The sequence below is a fragment of the Puma concolor genome, chromosome E4 (assembly GCF_028749965.1).
Source record: "Puma concolor isolate L17-30 chromosome E4, mPumCon1.1.hap2, whole genome shotgun sequence".
NCBI lineage: Eukaryota > Metazoa > Chordata > Mammalia > Carnivora > Felidae > Puma > Puma concolor.
Window position 1 is genome coordinate 64,375,036 of NC_141683.1, and position 5,728 is coordinate 64,380,763.

Consider the following 5,728-nt stretch of genomic DNA (forward strand, 5'->3'; position numbering starts at 1 on the left):
ATTAGCAAAATGACTTCTTAAGAAACCTCTGGGTAGGGGGCTGGGCTCTAAGGCTTCTCAGGAAAGAGGGGGAGTGGAAAGAGCCCTCTCTGGGCCTGTGCGCCGCTGGGGCCTAGCCAGAGGCAGCTTAGCTGAGAGGCTTCTGCACCACTGAGAGATGGTGGGGGCTGGAACAATGACAGGGACCATGTGTATGAAGAAGCAATGGTGAATGAAAACACACGGAGAGGACATAAGATTGGAAGAACTTGGTGACTTGGTGGATTGGGTTTGGGACGTGAGACAGCGTGATTCCTACATAGAAATGGGCTGGTTGTATCTAGTAATATTTAGTGTGTTAGGAAGCATAGGGAAAAAAGAAGCTGATTTATCAAGGGAGAGAGGAGTTTGGCTTTGGATGTGTTTGCTTTTTAGGTGTCTATAGGACCCCCCAGATTGATTGGCCCAGTGGACAGCCCATTAATGAATGGAAGAGATTTTGGGTTGGCCATACAGTCAGCACATTCAGGAGAAAGTTCAAGAGAAGGATTGGATCACCCAAAGTTTAAGAGAATAGTTGGATCACCCAAGGAGAAGGTGTGAAATGAAGGAAAAGCAGGCTGAGAAGGGAAAGGTGGTGCTGCTAAGGCAGACAATCCAGTGGAGACGAAGGTCACGCGAAATGTGATATAATTAAAGCACTAGTATTTTAAGCTTTCATAATGTATCAGTTAATCTCAAATGTCTTTAATGATTATTATAGGGGCGCCTGGGTGGCTCAGTCGGTTGAGCGTCTGACTTTGGCTCAGGTCATGATCTCGTGGTTCATGGGTTCGAGCCCCATGTCAGGCTCTGTGCTGACAGCCCAGAGCCTGGAGCCTGCTTCAGATTCTGTGTCTCCCTCTCTATCTGCTCTTCCCCTGCCTCCCCCACTCACTCTCTGTGTCCCCCTCTCTCTCAAAAATAAATAAACATTAAAAAAATGATTATTATATTTCCGTCTCTGATTTCTCTCTGCTGCATCTTGCAAGATTTGGATGTATGTCTGAAAACTAACTATATCGGATGTTCACATCACCTTCATCTTGTCTTTAGATCATAAAGAATGTCAGATACAAGTGTGTTAAACGGATGTAGAGCAAGAGATTAAATTGGGGTAATTTTTAGCTTCATTTCCCCCCCATATTTACCACCACTTGCAATATAACCAAGGCCTAAAATTCTCTCCCCTTTGGTTAGCACCCTTTGGGAAGCAGTACTCAATCCATCGGGTCCAAGCTTACCACTTTCATGTCAAAGAATGGAAGTTAATATCCTCCTGTCTGTGGTTAGTATCTTTCTTAAGATATATCAGCCTGAAGATTCTCATATTATTTAGTGACATCTCTTGTCTTTATTTCCAAAACACTTCTAGACAATTTTCTTGCTATTTTTAGCTACATACTGACCTACCCAGACTGCTCTTTTACAAGCTGCATGTAATGACCATGGGCTCTGAAATGACTTCAGTCGCTCGGGTCAGCCTTTAAAAAAATTAAATGAATGGAACAGAAAATACTGTAGTGTCTCACATACATAAAGGGCGGGTCTGATTTGTGAAAATTGTGTTTCAGTGGGGCACTGGCTGCGTAAGTGCTTGCTTGTGTGTGCATGAAGGTATGTGTGCTTTATAGGTACCGAATCAGGATGTAGAGTTTATTTCCTACCATGGATTATTTATTAGTAAAAAAAAAAATAAATAAAAAATAAAAAAGCTTTGAATTTGAGAAATACTTCTGGCCGGACCACTTTGGGATTGACGCATGCTAACCCAGATTCCATCACATGGTGAACTTCCTTTTTCATGTCGAGAATCCCAGAGATTAGCACAAGTGCTTGTTTAGGGTGGATGTTAAACAAATACTTGTAGAATAAAGGAGGCAGCGAATGAAGGTAGGAGTGTGAGTGTAGTAAGGGTTAATTTCCCCTGAACTCAATATCCTACATTTGCTGATGTTCAGGATAGGCTGTGATACAGGGAGAAAATAAGGACAAGAAATCAACTCAGTCCCTGAAGGAGCTTTAAAAAAGGAAACCTGATTTTGACAGAAACAATTATTATGCATTGCAGCCTCTCTACTGGGCAGAGAATGCCTGAAACACTAAATGGAAGTGCTATGTATAGCACATTTATAAAGTTTTGAAATATTATCCCGCAGCCACAATCTCGTTCATTCCATTTATAGGAAATACATCACTTTTTTTTTTTTAATGCTTTGTTCTGTTAAGAAACAACATATCCCGATTCTTAAACTTCCCCAAATAACGGTCTAGTCTAGTGAATATCTGATTATGGCTAGGAAAAACAAAGATATTTTAACATATATATTTTTCTCCTTCCTGATGAACAAAATCACGGAGCTTTGTATTTCTCGAGCCTGGGTCATGAGACTTTATCCAGTGACACCTTCCCAGTGGGAGCTGTTCTCTGGAATGAGCTAAGTTTAGTCAGGTTCTCAGATGGAACTTGAATGCAGAGAAACTCACAGCTAATAGAAATAGAAAACAGCAGACGAATCCCACACTGCTGGCAAAGAGCAACTGAAATCAGCGGTGCAACATCCTGAGAAATCGAACCTTCCACCTGGGGAAAATGTCAAATATCCTCTTTCACAATATCTGAACAGCTTGCGCAATTTTATCAATAGAGAAAATCTGCAATTGATTTTTTTTTCTAGTTTGTTTTTCTCTTCCTCTATTACTGTTAGCTATTTAAGCGAATTCATTGCATGGTAGTGACCAGAATTCCTTGATGAAAATATTAAACCTTTTTCATCAAGACTCTGACTGATGGCAGAGGCTCTCAATTTTGAAATTAATGATAGCCTTATAGATAGCTGCTCACACGCGGGAGCCAAAAAGTATTCTTTTGTACTGCAATAATAAGAAATAATATTGTTTTAATGCGCTTTTGTGATCGTAGTATCTCAGAGTCGGAAGGACTCCTAGACCACTACCAACTTGTTCTGGCATCACAGGAAGCTTTTCTGGGTTGCACTAAAAGGAAAACCACGGGGGCGCCAGGGTGGCTCAGTTGGTTAAGCATCCGACTTCAGCTCAGGTCATGATCTCATGGTTCATGAGTTCAAGCCCCGTGTTGGGCTCTGTGCTGACAGCTCAGAGCCTGGAGCCTGCTTCGGATCTGTGTCTCCCCCTCTCTTGCACGTTCTGTCTCTGTCTCTTAAAAAATGAATAAACGTTAAAAAAAATTTTTTTAGGGGCACCTGGGTGGCTCAGTCGGTTAAGCGTCTGACTTCGGCTCAGGTCATGATCTCAGGGTTTATGAGTTCCAGCCCCACATCAGGCTCTGTGCTGACAGCTCAGAGCCTGGAGCCTGCTTCAGATTCTGTGTCTCCCCCTCTCTCTGACCCTACCCTGCTCACGCTCTATCTCTCTCAAAAATAAATAAACATTAAAAAAAAATTAAAATTTTTTTAATAATAAAAAAAGGAAAACCTAAGGACGATGTCATGATTTTTTCCAATAAACTAAATGATTATATTCTCAGGACTGTTGTTTATTCTGTGATTTTGTAGTTACCCACTTTCTTCATGGGAAGATAACCCTTTAAAACCATTGACAAGATCATGAGAATTAATGTGTTTTCTTTTCTTTTTTTTAACTTGGGAGAAAAGATTGGTGACCCTAACCTGGGAAGGACTAATCTAGTCCAAAGCTCCATCCAGTATTTTAATATCCTCCTCACTTCTCCTGTGGTGACTTCATTTAGCTTTCCAAACCACTGCCAGAAACAGGGAAGGTGGCTTCTCCCAGGGAACATGCTTCTGAAGAGGATGTTCCTAGAATGCTCTCCAAAACCCCATAGAACTCCCTTCATTAAGGATGTATCTGTCTTGAAATCCCCCTGATGGTCCCGTTTCACATTTGATGACTGGGGGAGGGGTAACTAATCAGAAAACTTGTACAGCTTCTTCATCTTTTTGGTGAGATAGTTTAAGATACATTCTAGTTTATTTTAATGATACCTGTTATAGTATATGCATTACTTCCAGCCCCTACTCATGATTTTTTAGTTTTAATTCACCCAATCAGATGAAACCCTAAAAGGAGAAAATTGAAGCATATTTTGAATTTATTATAATAGTATTAACTTGTACTTGGGCAAAATGGGTTGACAATTTAGAGTGGCCGTCCTCTGAAATGTGATCCTTTTTTTAAAACAATTTTTTTAATGTGTTTTTATTTTTGATAGAGAGAACACAATTAGGGGGAGGGGCAGAGAGAGAAGGAGACACAGAATCGGGAGCAGCCTCCAGGCTCTGTGTCAGCACAAAGCCCAATGCGGGGCTCGAACTCACGAACTGTGAGATCATGACCTGAGCCAAAGTTGGATGCTCAAATGGTTGAGCCACCCAGGTGCCCCTGAACTGTGATCCTTAATTCTGAGCAGTGTGTACATTTTATACTCACTGTGTCACATTATCATCACGATTTCATCATCATCACATTTTAGAGTATTTTACAGTTTGCGAAGCTGGTTCACATCATAGTCTCATTTAATCTTTACTATGATCCTGTGAAATAGTCAGGGGAGGGCTTCCACCTTTATTTTAGAGGTGATAAACTTCAGTTCAAAAATGGTAGGTTACTTGCATAAGCCCAAGTAAAGGGCCAGGGTTTAATCCTAGGTCTCCTGACCCCAAATCCACAGCTCTCCCACCCAACCAGGAAAACTTCTATCTGGGTATAAGGATTAATACTTTTCCTCTTGCCTTCAAGTTTGCTGACATCTGATGTTAAATCCACTAAAAGAACATCAAAGAATACATGATCAATGGTGAATCTCTGGTAAACAGACTTTTAGATCAATTTGTTCTATCTAAATAGAGTCAAACAAGCAATAAGATCAGCTTTCTACTGTTCTGTGTACACACGAGTGCTCAGTAAATATCGTTGACAGACTGCTGTGACAAAGTTAGCACACAAAACGTAAATGATAACTCGAGAGTCATGATACTTCTGACGGGGAGACAAACCCCAAGGCCTATTGATTAAAAAGCTAAAAGTGTATATATTTGGCGCATAGATTTTTCTCCCAAGTCAGCTCATGATTTTGAGTGACCAAACCCAAAATAATCTTTTCTCTCATATTTTTTCTTTCACAAACAGGCTGGTTCAGAATAGTGATAGCAATTAGTATTCTGTAAGCAGCAACGCATCTTCAGCTGTGATGGCAGGGTCCAAACAGCCTAAGCCAGAATCCATATGACAGGAGCTCAGTTCTTTTTATTTATTTATTCTAAACACATGTGGTCTCTGTAACTCATGGCTGGGGATTGTGATTAGAAGGGCAGGATGACAATTTCTGCAAAGGAAAATGGTTATTTGCCTAGCTAAAGTTTTAGGCTGCCAAACAGACTACTATGAAATATAGAATTATACTTTTTACCTGCTGGTTCCAGCAAGTCAGCTACGTTCAACAGTTTCTCAAGGACAAGGGAGAATTCGTGCTGGCTTTACATCAAGAAGCTAACTCCAAACAGACAAGAAAAACAAAAGCAAGTGCAGGACCAATAGATAAAAGAGCCCTTGTTAGTGGACTAAAGCGGTTGCTACAAATAGGACAGCGGAAGGAGGGTTGGGAGGGGGAAGAGTAAAGCAAGGTCAAAGAAGGATGATATCAATAGAATATCTCCAAATAGCACAGAATGCAGCAAGAAGTAGCAGCAGATGTCAGTCCAGCCCAATG

At 40.8% G+C, this 5,728-nt stretch overlaps 1 non-coding gene across 1 annotated transcript; it reads left to right on the forward strand.

Moving 5' to 3' along the window:
- The first annotated feature begins 746 nt into the window (after positions 1-746).
- On the forward strand, positions 747-831 carry TRNAQ-UUG (transfer RNA glutamine (anticodon UUG)). Its single transcript has one exon. It is a non-coding gene; the product is annotated as a tRNA-Gln (tRNA).
- The last annotated feature ends 4,897 nt before the right edge of the window (positions 832-5,728 follow it).